This window comes from Rhinatrema bivittatum, chromosome 7 (assembly GCF_901001135.1).
Source record: "Rhinatrema bivittatum chromosome 7, aRhiBiv1.1, whole genome shotgun sequence".
In the NCBI taxonomy this organism is placed as follows: domain Eukaryota; kingdom Metazoa; phylum Chordata; class Amphibia; order Gymnophiona; family Rhinatrematidae; genus Rhinatrema; species Rhinatrema bivittatum.
The window spans coordinates 217,378,106-217,394,589 of NC_042621.1; the positions used below are offsets into that span (position 1 = coordinate 217,378,106).

The 16,484-nt window shown below is 42.5% G+C and overlaps 1 protein-coding gene across 4 annotated transcripts in view; it reads right to left on the reverse strand.

The window, feature by feature from the left end:
- The window catches only part of SLC16A12 (solute carrier family 16 member 12), a 145,582-nt gene that overhangs the window by 50,315 nt on the left and 78,783 nt on the right, over positions 1-16,484 (reverse strand). The gene's annotated exons all lie outside the window — the stretch shown is intronic.

Genomic DNA, 16,484 nt, shown 5'->3' on the forward strand with positions numbered 1-16,484 from the left:
CTCCCATGTCTGCTGGGCCAGCTGCTCTTAAATTGCAAGGTGAAAGAGAAGACTGGAAAGGATCTCCAAGCACCAGAGTCCTTCATTCTATTAAAGTGTTGAGCTAAAGCCCATCATGAGTCTGTGCTGAGCAGCACAACTCAGGCAACTTTTCTTTTATAACACAAAATTTGGTGATAGGGAGAAAGCTGTTTGTTTTTTTTAAGATTTACAGCACTAGCTACTGTTATAAATACAGTGATGGCTCTTTAAGTTGTCCAGGACCATATGCAGCCAACAGGTTGCCTTGTTCAGTTTTAGGATGTTAAAAAAAAAACAAACAACAATCTAGGGAGTCACTAATAAAGAAGCTAACCTTGGCTTGAACATTGCGGCACAAGTAACTCATTTATATGGCCAGATGGCCTTCAACAAAGAAGCCCAAATGCTTTGGAAAGCTCTTCTCAGAGGCACCCTGCTATGGATTCAGGTAGTTGCATTTAATGGCCAGCATTGACTAGTTTTGGCCAAGATAGACCTTCCTTTTCCTTTTTTCCCTTCGTTGCTTTTGCTTCTTCTAGCCCCACTCTCTACATCAGAAGCATCCAACCTTTTCATGTGAAAGGCCACATTGAAATGTTTTTCTCTCTCTTAAGGAGGAGACTGGTTAACAATTAGGTAGAAAATGACATAGTGCTGTCATAAGAACATAAGAACGTAATGCTTGCCATACTGGGTCAGACCAAAGGTCCATCAAGCCCAGTATCCTGTTTCCAACAGTGGTCAAGCCAGGTCACAAGTACCTGGCAGGATCCCAAGGGGTAGACAGATTCCAAGCTGCTTATCCCAAGAAGAAGCAGTGGATTTCTGCAACTCTCTCTTAATAATGGTTAGATTTTTCCTCCATGAACTTGTTCAAACCTTTTGTAAACACAGCTATACTAATAGCTTTCACCACATCCTCTGGCAATGAATTCCAGAGCTTAATTATGCATTGAGTAAAAAATATTTTCTCTTATTAGTTTTAAATGTATTACCTGGTAACTTCATTTTGAGTCCCCTGTTCTTTGTACTTTTCAAAAGAGTAAACTGAATAACATTTACTTCATCCTTTCCACTCATTTTATTGACTTCTATCAAATCTCCCCTCAGCCATCTTCTCCAAGCTGAAGAGTTCAACCTTCTTTAGCCTTTCTTCATAAGGGAATTGTTCCACCCCCTTTATCATCTTCATGGCCCTTCTCTGTACCCTTTTCTAATACTTTCTTGAAATGTGGTGACCAGAACTGAACACAATACTCAAGATGAGGTCGCATCATGGAGCGATACAGATGCATTATGATATTCTCTATTTTATTCCCATTCCTTTCCTAATAATCTCTAGCATTGTATTTGCTTTCTTGGCTGCTGCTGCACACTGAGCAGAAGATTTCAACATATTTTCAGTGATGACACCTAGATCCTTTTCCTGAGTGGTGACTCCTAATGTGGAATCTTGCATTTTGTAGCTATAATTTGGGTTACTCTCTCTAAGTGCATCACTTTGCATTTGTCTACATTAAATTTCATTTTCCATTTGCATGCCCAGTCTCCACAGTTTTGCAATGTCCTCTTGCATTTTCTCACAAACCTCTTGTATCTGACAACTTTGAATAATTTTGTGTCATGGGCAAATTTAATCACCTCACTTGTTCCCATTTCTGGGTCATTTATAAATATATTAAAAAGCATCAGTCCCAGAACAGATCCCTGGGGCACTCCACTAGTCAACTTTTTCCATTGGGAAAATTTACCATTTAGCCTAATCTCTGTTTTCTATCTTTTAATCAGTTAGCAATCCATAATAGGACGCTGCCACTTATCCCATGACTTTCTAATTTCCTAAAAAGTCTCTCATGAGGGACTATGTCAAATGCTTTCTGTAAATCCGGATATACTATAACAACTGGCTCAACTTTCTCCACAAGTTTATTTATGCCCTCAAAAAATTGTAGCAAATTTGTGAGGCAAGACTTCCCTTGGCTAAATCCATGTTATCTTTGTTTCATTAAACTATGCTTTTCTATATGTTCAGCAATTTTGTTCTCTATGATAATTTCTACTATTTTGCCTGGTACACACATCAGACTCACTGGTGTGTAATTTCCTGGCTTACCCCTTGATCCCTTTTTAAAAATTGGCATTACATTGGCAACCCTCCAGTCTTCAGGTACCATAGATGTTGTTATTGATAGTTTACACATTTCTAGTAGTTCTTTCAGCACTGTGGGATGTATACCATCTATTCCAGGTCATTTGCTACTCTTTAGTTTGTCAATTTGCCCTAGTACATCTTCCAGGTTTAATGAGATTTGTTTCAGTTCCTCTGAATCATCACCTTTGAATACAATTTCTGGCATGGGTATTTCTCTTACATCTTCCTCAGTGAATACTGAAGCAAAGAATTTATTTAGTCTCTCTGCTATGGCTTTGTCATCCCTAAGTGCCTCTTTTACCCCTTTATCATCTAATGGTCCAACTGCCTCCTTAGCGTGCTTTTTACTTCGAAAGTACCTGAAAAAGTTTTTATTGTGATATTTTGCATCCACAGCAAATTTCTTTTCCAATTCTCTCTTTGCTTTTCTTATCAATGTTTTGCATCTGACTTGCCAGTGCCTTTGCTGTTTCCTGTTTTCTTCATTTAGATCCCTTTTCCATTTCCTGAAAGATGTTCTTTTAGGTATTATAGCCTCTCTCACCTCACCTTTCAACCATGCAGGTAGTCATTTAGGGCTGGATTCATTAATGCCACAAGGCATAGTGAATCTCACGGTAACAGGGGGCGGGGGGAGCGAAACGGGGGGGAGGTCCTGCGCTAGCCGGCAGTGCGAAAATGACAGCAAAAAGCATGCGTGCTTTTCGCTGTCTGGGAAATCTTCACGGAGTCGGCCGCAGTGCCGCCCCAACTCCTCCTCTTCTGGGGCTGACTCCGCCCCGAGCTAGCTACCTTTTCTAATGCGTAGAATACATCCGTTGTGAGTTTCCAAGGTGGTATTTTTAAACATCCATGCCTGCGCTAAACTCTTAACCTTTGCAGTTGCTCCTTTCAGTTTTTTCCTAGCCATTTTCCTAATTTTATCAGTCACCTTTTTGAAAGTAAATGCTTAACTATGTCTTATCTATGTGCTTAACTATGTCTTTAAATTTGTTCTTAATTGATTTATTATGTACTCACGAGTTTATTCTCTTTTTGATTGTAAAGCTTGTTGCTAATTTACTGTTGATTGTGAACCGAGGTGATGTTATTAACGTGCCGCGGTATATAAAAAACTTCGAAATAAATAAATAAATAAATGCTGTCATAGTAGATTTCTCTTTTGCGCTCCCTCCAGTTAGTAAATCAAATTTGATCATGTTGTGATCACTGTTTCCAAGTGGCTCCAATACTGTTACTCTGACACCAAATCCTGTGTTCCACTAAGGACTAGGTCTAAAATAATTTCCCCTCCTGTAGGTTCTTGTACCGGCTGCTCCATGAAGAGTCATTTATTTCATCTAGGAATTTTATTGCTCTAGAATGTCCTGATGTAACATTCGCCCTGTCAATACTAGGGTAATTGAAATCACCCATTATTACTGTACTGCTGATTTTGTTGGCTTCCCTAATTTCTTTTAGCATTTCATTGTCTGTTAGTTCATTCTGGCCAGGTGGATGGCAGGAGGCGTGATGAGGAAGAGGAGGAGGAGGAGTGGATTGCAGTGCATGGGAGGCCATGCAGGGTTGGTGCAAACAGTGTTGCCAGATGTGAAATACAAAATTATCAAATCATCTCCTCCTGTTGAGATTCTAAAAATAGTTTTTACTGTACCAGTCAAAATAACTTTTATTTTCTTAAATTAGCTCTTTTAAGTTGTCACTCAATCCAAAACTTATTTAACCCTCTCTTCAGCTCCTCCCCTATACAGAAAATGTAATAGTTGTAATACTGCAACGTGTTACATATTCCAATAATTACCTTTATTACAGGGCTTTTCCCTATCATAACATTTAGCAATCTTTCCTCATCTGTCTTTTGACAGATTGATTTCTTTCAATTTTACCTTTCGTTACGTGACTCCTCCATTTCTCTCTCCCTTTCCACCTCTTGTCAACATTCTCTCTCATCTCACTTTTCATTTTCCTCTTCTCCAAATCTACCTTTCTGCTGTCCAAAACCTCTTCACTTTCCCAATTGTGCTCATATTTCATCTCCCACTTCCCCTCACAATCTGTATTCTCTTCCCTCTTTACTTCTCTCTCCCAACCTTATCCTCTCCCAGTGCTCCCAAACCCCAGCCTCAGGCATCTCCTCCTCCTAGCTAACTGACTACTACTATATAGCTAGAGCTGTCCTAGCAGGAGCTGCAGACACTGCCCTAGATATTTCCATTCCCTCCCCCCTCTCCCCCCTCCACAACAGCATCTTCCTTTTGTCTTATTTCCCTCTCAGCAGCAGCTCTCACTCAATCTCTCTCACTCTTCACCCATTCAGCTGCATCTCTTCTCTCTCTCTCTCTCTCTTTTCCCCCCTCACATTTCCTTTCCCCCTCTCCCTCAGCTTCGCCCACTGTCTCTCACCTCCCCTTCCCTCCGCATCAGTATTGCGCCTCTGTCTCTCCCCTCCATCTCCCCCAGCATCTCCACTCTGTCTCTCCTCCCCCTCCAGCTGGCAGAGGTGCACAGGGCTCCCTCTGCTGGCAATATGGCGACATTCTGGGCTTTTTTTCATTTTTGGCTTCAGCACAGCTGCTGGTGCTGGCACAAGACAGTGCAACCCATGGGTTGGATGGAAACCCTTGGTGGGCTGGATTGGGGCTCATGGGCCGAGTGTTAGAGAACCCTGTGCTATTTCCTGTAGCTTCATCAGAGCATTCCAATCCGAAGAGGTTTTGGAGGCTGGATGCAGAGAATAAATATACTCTTAGCTTTTCTTATATAAACACATACAACTTCCACAAACTTCACAAATAAATCCTGCTGAGCATTCTCCAAGAGTCAACTTGAAAAGCATTATTTTCATTGCTGTTTTTTTTTAAAGTAAGTCTAATGTGATCCTAGTTCTCAGTAAAATGTGTTTTCCTTTCTAGGGATTAGTCACACAACTGTTTTCATAATATTTGCTCAAACTGACTACATGAACTGGTGTCTATGGATTTCCAGTATGGCTTCCTGGTATTTCAGAGTTGCACTTTTGCTTTTCATGGGCATGTTACATTCCACATGACTGGATTTACCTTCTCTTAACTGCTGTCAATTTATGTGCAAACACTTTAACAGGCTAAATGGATCTTGCACTTTCAATTTTTGCCATAGAGTAGAGGAGCAGCATAGTGGTTAGAGCAGTTGACTGAGAACAATGGAAGCAAGCGTTCAAATCCTACTACCACTCCATATGACGATGCGCAAGTCACTTTACCCTTCATTACCTCAAATATAGGTTTAGGGCCTGATTCAATAAGCTGTTTTTTCCAAAGACACAGAATGGGAAAAAAGCTTTAGTGAATTAGGGACTTATTTACTAAAGGTTTTCTCCCTTTCTATGTTAATGGGACAAAGGGTTGGTAAATAGGGCACCCTAAATTGTAAGCCCTCTAGAGACAGGGAAATACCTACAGTACCCGAGTATAACCTGGTTTGAAGTGCCTGAATGGCAGAATATAAATAAATACTAGCAAAAACTACCCAACATTGCTCAGGTTGTTTGGCCCCTAACAGCTATAGATTTAAAAGTGAAAATGATAAATATTGTTTTATTTTGTTAAGAAATTAACAGCAAGCATGGGAACCTCTCTGTAAATTACATTGACAGTATATTAGACATATCTTGTCGCCCAACTCTAGAGAGCACTAAATAGTGATTGTTTCACAACAAGATTCAAAAGCACGGTTCTAGTACAGATGCCAGGGGCACTGCACTATTTACTGTCCTCCATTGAAAGAACTGACCAGTTAGTCTTATTCTGTTTCCTGTCTTTTAAACAGTTCACAGTTCACAACAACAGCATAGCCATGGCCCACCCACTTTGGACTCGGGGGTCACACAATCAGGGCAGCCTGACCCCAGAAAGAGGCCTGCAGGATGGCTGCTGCAGTTCCCATCCTGTGGCAGCCAAAGAAGGAGAGGGCTGCTCCAGACCTATCCTGTGGTGTCTGAAGAAGAGAACGTGTGCGTGCAAATATGAACCGGGGGGGAGGGGGAGCAGGAGCCTGCGCGCACGTGTGTATATGTATGTGTATAAGTGGAAGTCTATATGTATGGGAATCTGTGTGTATATGCGCAGAAGCCCGTGTGTGTGTGTGTGTCTGTGTCTGGAAGCCTGTGCCTGCGTGTGTGTATGGGAAGCTTGTGTGTGTGTGTGTGTGTGTGTGTGTGTAGGAACTTGTGGGGGGGGGGGGAAACCTGTGTGTGTGTGTTTGTGGGGGGGAGTAACTGAGTGGGGGTGGACCCTCTGCGTGTGTGTTTATTCCTGCCTGTGCCTGTCTGTGGGAACCTGAGAGTCAGGAATTTGCAGCCAGAGCACATTGTCTTTGCCCTTTCCACTGTTCAGAGTCTAGCTGGTAGCCACTGACGGACACGACAGTGTGACCGACACAAGCCTTTTATATAGAGAGAGAGGTTTAAAGGTGAATTGTTTTTCTTTAGACTCGAATAGTGCTCAGTGGAATAGAACAGCAATAAACTGCAAATCTAAAGACATATCTTAGTGTTAAAGATTTTTTAAGATGTTTCACCAAGGTGATCAATTTCATTCTTTTAAATACAAAAAGCAAAAATAAAAATAAAACCTCAGAGTACATGAAGAGAATGCCCAAAACATTAGAACATAAGAAGTGCCATGCTGAGTCAGACCAAGATCCATTCAGCTCAGTATCCTGTCTCCGATAGTGGCCTATTGCAAAGATCCAATTTCTCGTTGCTCACATCCAGAAAGCATACTGGGTTTCCTGGCATCATCTGGTTAATAATGGTTGATGGATTTTTCCTCCAGAAAACTTGTCCAAACCCTTTTTAAATCCCACTAACGGGCCGATACAGTAAAGTGCACTCAGGTAGAGCGCACTGTTAGCCATCGTTTGGCCGCGCGTTTTCGACGCGCTATTTTTACTCCTTATACAGTAAGGGATAATAGCGCGTGAAAAATGCACGGCCAACCCCCCGAAACTATTAGCGCCCGCAACACGCAAATGCATGTTGATGAGCCTATTAGTTAGTCCCGCGTGATACAGAAAGTAACGCCTGCCAAAGGCAGGAGTTAATTTCAGCCGAAACCAGGAAAGTGTACAGAAAAGCAGAAAAAAACTGCTTTTCTGTACGCCCTCCGACTTAATATTATATTGATATTAAGTCGGAGGCCCCAAAGATAAAAAAAAATCAAAAATTAAAAAAAAAAAATCTGCCCGCGGCCCGTGGGTTGGAAGACGGTCACTCAATTTTGCCAGCGTCCTTTTCCAAACCCGTGGCTGTCAGCGGGTTCGACAACTGACGCTGGTAAAATTAAGCATCGGCTGTCAAAACCGCTGACAGCCGCCGCTTCTGTCAAAAAGGAGGCGCTAGGGACGTGCTAGTGTCCCTAGCGCCTCCTTTTTACCACGGGCCCTAGTTTGCATATTATTGCTTCCTGAATCGCACACCCAGGAGAGTGGCCTAGGCGCGCGTCGGGGGAGCGGGCACTTGCCGGCTCGCCCGCGCGTTTTTCTGTATCGGCCTGTATGTTAGTTGCTATGGCCACATCCACTGCTACCTGTTAGTTTCAAGGACTGTCCCCTAATTCAGTATAATTTAAAGGGGTAAATAACTGTTCCCTATTTATCTTTTTTAATAGCCTTGTATCACATCTCCTCTTAGTGGTCTCTTTTCCAAGCTGAAGACCCCTAACCTGTTTAACCTTTCCTCATAAGGGAGCCATTCCATCTCCTTTACCATTTTTGTTGTCCTTCTCTGTACCTTTTTTGAGATGGGATGACAAGAATTGCACACAATACTCAAGGTGTGGTCACACCATGGATCTACACAGAGGCATTATGTTGCTCTTTTGTTTTGTTCTCCAATCCTTGCCAAATAATTCCTAGCATTCTGTTTGCTTTTTTGCTGCACATGGAACCGAGGATTTCAACATACTCTCCACAATGATTCCAAAATCCTTTTCCTGGGTGGTTGCTCCTAATATAGAATCCAGCACTGTGTACCTAAAATGGGGGTTATTTTTCCCTGTGTGAATCACTTTGCATTTATCCACAATAAATGTCATCCTTCATTTAGATGCCCGGTTCCCCCATTTCATAACGTCTTTATGCAGTTTCTCACAGTCTGCATGGGATTTGATCATTTAGTTTGCTCCCTTTTCCAAGTTATTTATGAATAAGTTGAATGACACAGGTCCCAGGACAGATCCCTACTCACCTTCCTCCACTGAGAGAACTTATCATGGAGTCCTACTCTCTGTTTCCTATCATTTAACCAGTTACTTTTCTATAAAGCCACAAAAGATTAGGGATTTCAGAGCATGTGAGTTCTATAAAGCCACAAAAGATTAGGGATTTCAGAGCATGTGAGTATCAAAGGGGTCATGAGAGTGTTCCCAGTCAAATCTTTACTTTTGTGGTTATTCTGTTACTGTATTAACTTCCAGTTCATCTTCTTCACAATAAGCTTCTCTCTAATGAAAACTGGGGATTAGTATTCTGCTGTAAGAAGAGTATGTCACTTGATAATCATGTCTACATTTCAGTGGCCTAGAAGCTTGTCAGTTAAGTACAGCATGACCACACGTGAGATCCACGAGCTGGATCAGTCCTGTGGCATAGAAAACCACAGGACTCATCCAGGAAATCAGAAACTCAGTTCTTGTAGCAAGCTTCATTATTTCTGGAAGGAATGTGGGAAACTCACTTCTTTCCAGAATTCTCCACACTGCTTTTTTTCATTTGTTGACCAGCAAAGCCAAATTAAGAGAAACACCTTGTTTTCAACTGGGTCCCAGAGGAAAAGAGAGATAAAGCTACTTGCCCAGCATCACACAGAGAGTGAGTGACAAAGAGAAGTCTCCACCTCATGGCTCATAGAATCTCCTGAGTCTCCATCCAGTGCTCCAACCACTAAACTTTCGTCCCTGCTAAACAAACCAGATTAGAATTTATAATAGTCCCGGTAAAGGTCTTGGTTTTATCCTCAATGCCAGCATAAAGAGTGAAACACTAGTCCCTGCCATTGTCAATTCCCACAAGCATACAGTCCTCTCATTCAACTCACAGACACAGGGGCTGATTTTAAAAGCCGTACGCGCGTAGGGGGGTGTTATGCGCGCCGAGCCTATTTTGCATAGGCCTGGCGATGCGCACAAAGCCCCGGGACGCGTATATATCCCGGGACTTGAAAAAAAGGGTGGGGTGGGGGCATGGCCAGAGGCCTCAGTAGGGCCACTAGGCTGGGGGATCGCGCGCCGGCAGCTGGCCAGCGCTCGCAATTTACGCCTGCCAGAGGCAGGCATAACTTACAAAATAAAGGTGGGGGGGCGATTTAGATAGGGCTGGGGGGCGGATTATATAGGGGAAGGGAGGGGAAGGTGGGGGGGCGGAAAGTTCCCTCCGAGGCCGCTCCGATTTTGGAGCGGCCTCGGAGTGAATGGGGAAAGCCATCGGGGCTCCCCTAGGGCTCGGCTCACGCAAGGTGCACTAGTGTGCACCCCCTTGCACGTGCCGACCCCGGATTTTATAACATGCGCGCGGCTGCGCGTGCATGTTATAAAATCAGGCGTATATTTGTGCGTGCCGGGTTGCACGTACCTCTTATAATCCGGCCCACAGGATTTAAGGAAGCAAAAGAGCTACTTGATAGGATGGATACTGATTTTAAAGGTAAGGCTCTTTGTTCTATGGTAGAGAAGGTGCTTTTGCAATCTGGTGAGAAGTACAGAAAGATGAATGTGGAGGATGTTATTGGGTTCCTGTGCTATAGTATGTTGAAATTTTCCTAGAGGATACTTTTGGAGAAAAATAAATATAGTCAACAGTTATCATCTCTTTACTTTGGGGGCCAAGTTAAGCCGATGGAATGCTGCATCAGGGTTGGCGCTTTCACTAGGCACACTAGGTGGTTGCTAGAGCACCAAAAGTTTAGAGGTGTCAAAATTCCCCCTGCGTGAGGCACAGAGGGGTGCTGCGCCACAGCCATACTGCAAAGAAGGGAGTGCTGTGCCGGGAGCATAGTGCTGGAGCTGCCATCCATAGATACCTGTGGGAGGGGTGCATGACCAAAGGTTTGCCTAGGGCACCAAATACACCTGCTGTGGCCCTCTGCTGCATCCCGGAAAAGCTCTGCTGATACTTAGAGAACTGCCAAAGAGGAGAGCAATAATCACTGGCAATACCTCCTGTTACAGTACCAACTTTCATTTAGCGCCTACATTATCATCACATACAACTGTTTTGTTAACGAGCGGGGCTCCAATTGAGAGATCATGTGCTTGTTAATGTGTCCTTTCAATCTCTGCAAAGTTAAAACTTTGATGGCTTTCTGCAATTCTAAAATTGTCTTCCAATTTATAAACTTTATCCTTCTAAGCATGTTTTATACAATATGGCCTAGTTTGCACTGTACCAACTAAATTATCTAAAATAATTATTTCCCAGTACTGCCACCTTAACATTTCTCAAAATGCAGGCACAGGTTATACCTTGCCTGATTCTTTCATTTCCCTATAAAACCAATGAATCTGAACTGAACCAACTCTAATTGCCCTATTTGTCTGTTCTTCCAGGAGGGTCTGCCACCCACCCGTTAATTTTAGATCAATTTAGATGTAACCAATGGTTAAACTTTTGGTAAGCGAGCCAAGCACAATTTATTTATTTATTTATGTTTTTATATACCGGTATTCGTGGGAACATCATATCGGTTTACATATAACTTGCAACAAGAAAGTACATTGAACAGGGGGAATGCAACTTGGTGGGGGGGAAGCAGAGCATAAGACCAAACATTGCAGGTAATATTTACAATTAGCAGCGGAAGCAATGTTTGCTGGCATGGGGGGGGGGGGGAGTGGGGTATTCATGAGAACATCATATCAATGTTCCCACGAATATCAATTTAATCAGAAGTAGGAAGTTCTGGTATGAAATAAACAAAGGACAAGGCTGGATTATTACATAGTTAATCCTAAATAAAGTTTATATGGAAATTATTAGCAAGAATAACCTACAAATAAAGACAGCACAAAATCAAATAAATAAAAATAAAAGTTGGAGTATAAGAGAAAATTAGAGACTGATGAAATTAAGGGATAATTTTCTCTAACCTGCCTCACACCTGCTACTTCTGTGGGTCAGTTGCATGCCTAAAAATACATGTGTAATGTTGAAAATTAAATGTGTGTGTATATTTCCCCTCCGCTGACTTAACCCTGCCTCCTAAAATGCCCTTTTACTCTGCTCAACAAGGGGCAATTTTTATCCCCGCAGATCTAACTAGGCAACTCCTTAGGTACCCTGCTAGATCTTTCTGAAAACTTTCCTCATCAAGTCTATTCTGCATAAGTCCCAGGAGTGTTCGGGCATAGACAGCAGGAGAGTGACATTCTGCGGAAAACTGAAGACACACAGGTGCCTGAGCATGTTCGAAAATGTCTACACCAGGGGATTGCAGGAAAGAAAACAACTTGGGGATCGCCTCAGAGTATGGCCATGAACTTTTTACTGGTGGCTGCTTTGAAAATGTTTCCCCATTCACCCACCCCCTGTCCTCCCTCTCCCTGACCCAGGCACCCATCCCCATGTCCCTGATTCATTCACCTGCTCCCCATCCTGTTCCAATACACTCACCCATCCCTCATCCCCTTTTGAAACACTCATCTCTCATGCCCTGACACTCACCTACCTCACCCTTTACCCCATTCTGATGCATTTGCGCACACCCGATCACCTTCTGATGCATTCATTCATCCCCACATCTTTCTCCTTAATGCACTCATCCAACCTAGTGACCAGCAGAATACAAGCATTTTTTTTCTGATATGCTCTCCTCTTGCTGGTGAGAGGATAGTTATAGTATCAGGGGAGGATGAGAGGTGGAAAGAACATCAGATCACTCCATTCTTTTTTCCTGCCACCTTCTGGACCTTGCCACCTGCTAGCTCCTTGCCCATTTATTGCCATGTCTATCAGCTCCTTGTGGCTCTGTGATTTTAAGCCATGACGTGTCCATTCTGCCAAGCATTTCCTTTTCATGCCTGAACTGCAAAAGATTATGGGTACAACAGAGATCAAATTCACAGAGCCATAAAGAAGCATAAAAGCAGCAGGAGCTGAGCTGGGAGCCAGCAGGCAGAGAACCGGACAGCAGCAATTGGCAAGAACCTGGCATCGCCAGGAGATACTGTGAAATCAAAAAAAACTCTTGGCGACCACATTTGAAAAACACTGTTCTATACAAATATACACGGGCTTTTGATGTATGTTTACTATCTAATTACAGAAAAACCCTTCACTTCAGATGGAATGAGGTTTGGGTAAGAAGTGAGTTCTTTTTCCTGGGCTACCTGGATATAGAGAAGGATATCACATTAGCAAATCTCTGTCTCATTTCACTTCATAGAAATCCTTAGAAGTTTTACTCCTATGTGGATACCTACTCTCTTGTCAACCCCCCAACTCTCATCAACCCCTTTCCCTCCTCTGCCCATAAGCAACATCCCAGAGGAAGAACAATTGCCAAGAAAAGGTTCATCACATTAGCCTGACTTCAAGCTGTCCACAGTGCCCCCTACCAGCCTTCCTTTTTGGAGGTCATGCAGAACAGATCACTGTCAAGTGACATAGAACTGACTTTAATGTACTCAGCTGACGTATTCCCATACATCTGGTTTTCACACATAAACCAAACAAACAGGACTTCTAGGAGATTAGCTCATGACCGCAGAAAAATAGAGGAAACCAAAAGAAACACATCAAGGATACAAAAATCAAAAATTAACTACAAATGAGGCAGAAATTCATTCCTTGAGGCCTAAGGTGCTAAGGTGAGAATGCATTTGCAGATGGTGGTCTACATGCAAAGAAATTTCAGGCTTTTGCACAATCTAAGGATTGTATCACAATCCAATGCAAACACAAAGTTTACCAACAAAGTTCCACGACTTTCTACTTGATTATCCCCCGAAAACTCTAATATTTCAGTCAGATTCATAGCTGTAACCTGGGGTTGAAGGGAAACCTTTCCATGTTTCTCGGATATCACATAATAAATCCTTGAAATAGGTGGCAATGCATCTAGTGGTAGATGTAATACCTCTTGCATATAATTTTTAAATTGATCTCTCGAAGAGAGAGGGGGGGGAGGGGTAGCAGGAGCTCCAGGGCTTAAAGATATCTCGTCCCATAACGTCGGTTTGCACTCAATACCAATGTTCACAGCAGATCCCTCACCTGGAGAAGCTGAATTCAAAGCTGTGCAAAAGCCCTCAATGCGCGTCTGAATCAGGGTAAGTTGGGGAGAGGCCGAGGCTACCTCTCTCACTCTGTCTTTCCTCTTTGCATGCAGCATTTTTCTCAGGAAATTCAAAAAACAGTGACAAGCAAACCGGAACTCTCAACACCACGTCCTCCTCTCAAGATGCCATCTTGAATCTCCCCCACTATGTAATTTTTGAGATGGAGCAACCAAAACTGCACACAATGCTCAAGGTGTGGTCGCACCATGGATCAATCAATACAGAAGCAATATGATATTTTCCATTTTATTTGCCATTCCTTTTTCACATCATTCCTAACATTCTATTTGCTTTTTTGACAGCCGCTGCACACTGAACTGAGGATTTCAATGCACTGTCCCTGAATTTCAACGTCCTTTTCCTGGGTGGTGATTCCCAACACAGAACCCAACATTGTGTTCCTGTACTTTATATTTATTATTTATTTATATTTCGCTTTTTGACACTTCAAAGCATATTACATTCAGGTTCTTTAGGTATTTAGTTGGGATTATTTTTCCTAATGTGCATCACTTTGCACTTTTCATTTACCATTCAGTTGCCCAGTCTCTAAGTATCTAAAGGTCCTTCTGCAGTTCCTCACAATCCACTACTGTTTTAACAGTTTCTGCAAATTTGATTACCTCACTTGTCATTCCCTTTTCTAGATCAGTTATGAATATGTTAAATAGCACAGGTCCCAGTACTGATCCCTGTTGTACTCCACGAAGGACATTTCTCCATTTGGAAAACTATTTAGTCCTACCCTGTTTCCTGTCTTTTAACCAGTTACCAATCCACAGTAGAACATGGCCTTCTATCCCTTGACTTTGTAATTTCCTGAGGAGTCTCTCATACTTTGTCAAATGCCTTCTGAGGATCCAATTTCACTATATCAACCAGATCACCTTTATCTACATGTTTATTTACACCTTCAAAAAAAATCTAAAAGATTAGTAAGGCAAGGCTTCCCTTTGCTAAAACCATGTTGACTCTTCCCCATTAAGCCGGATCTATCTATAGGGCCAGTGATTTTGTTTTTTAAGAATGTCTTCTACCATTTTGTCCCAACACCAACATCAGACTCACTGGTCTATAGTTTCCTGGATCACCCTGGAGCCCTTTTTAAAAATCAGTATCACATTGACCACCTTCCAGTCTCAAGGTATGGTGGCTGTTTTAAATGAAAGGTTATAGATTATTAGCAACAGGCTTGAAATTTCAAGGCCAATATTGAGTGGACTGTTTAATGGATACATTTTCTGGCTAAAATGAGCCAGATAACGTATCCCGTATATTCAGTGGGATAAACGTCTTGCTGAATATACTTTCTTAAAGTTATCTAGCTACATGTAGCCGCCTAATTTTGAAACCTAACGGACTCTGTTTCAATATAGCTGGTTAGGCGTTAAAGTTATCTGGCCTTGTGTGGCTGGATAACTTTCTGCTTACCTAGATATCCAGGTAAGTAGCACTGACAGTCTCAAAAAAAAAAAAAAAAGATATCAATGGGCCCTTGTCTTAAAGTATTCCTTCCCCAATATTAAATATAAATTACTCTGTCAGACCTAGCACCCCAAACATTACCAGCCCACTTCTGCTTCCTTTCCCTGTTGTCCTGTGAAAAAGTTCACTTTCACACCCCTCCCCCCATGGACTCAAATGAGTTTGGATCCCACTCCCTCACCTCTCCAGACTCCCATCCTACCCCTCTGAGGGCCAAAAGACATTCCTGCCAGGAGGAAGGATTTTCACTTACTCCCGGCACCTCCGCACAGCATCTGATAGGAGCACCATTGATATATTTTTTTTAAGACTGTCAGCGCTACATACCCGGATATCTTTTAAAGATATCCAGGTAAGCAAAAAGTTATCCGGCCACATAAAGCTGGAAAACCTTAGGCCAGTTCTGCAGCTAACATAGGAGGTTATTTATCAAAATGCTATAAGGCGTTTTCGCATGCGTTAAGGGCTTATAGCACATGCCATAAGCCCTTAACGCATGCGAAAGCACCATAATGTATGCTGCGATGGAAATCCAAAAAAGAGGAGGAGTTAGGGGTGGGAGTGGGCTGGGTTTACCATTTTGTGAAGTCCTATCACACGGCTTTAACGCCGATTTTAGCTACACCTTTTTCAGTAGCATTAAGCCGTGCGAAAGGTTGGATTAAGGCTTGATCACATTTTGCAATGTGTTCTCAAAGATGTGTTCTCAAATGTTACCCAGGTAGAGAGTCCATCAAGCTAGATTGAGAGAACATTGCACAAATCTCATCTTTGGGTGAGTTTCCTCACTCCGAAGGTCATCAAATCTTCACATGAGAGCACAAGAGAGCACTGTTCTGTTCGTACGTCTCACTTTGAATGTCAAAGTGGCCCCTAACCCCTACACTAATACCTAAACCTCTCTTCAAATTACTAGGTAGGCCTCCCATAGAGATATAAATACCTATCTAGGGTGAGGACATTATGGCTAGGTTCTCTCTCTCTCTCCCTCCCTCCCTCCTCTTAAACATGGACCCCCAGTGGTTGTATGTAGGAAATACCACATTCTGGTACTCATCTCAAAGTGCAAAAAACATTATCACAATTTGCAGTAACTTAGCTCTTCACATAGGTATTAATGCATAAAACACACCCCTTTTTCTATCACATGCAGTATTTAGTGCATTTTGATAAATCCAGGTCATAGCCAGATATACCTGTTATTCAGCTATGTTAACCGGAAACTCAACCATTCCCTGGAATGCCCCTTTTTTATCCAGCTAAATTATAGCAGGATAACTACTTATCTGCCTATAATTTAGCCAGACAAATGGCTAAATATGCCATATTTGCCATTTAGGGGGTCATTTTCAAAGGCTTAACGCATGCGATAACTCTCTATAGCACGTGAAAAGCCCCTCGGCGATGTCTTTGTTGGTGGCGATAAGGTTAGTAACCTTATCATAGCCAGTAGCACACCAAATAGCACCACCTTTCATGGTGGAGCTATTCGGTGCGAAAGCCGGCAGCGAAGT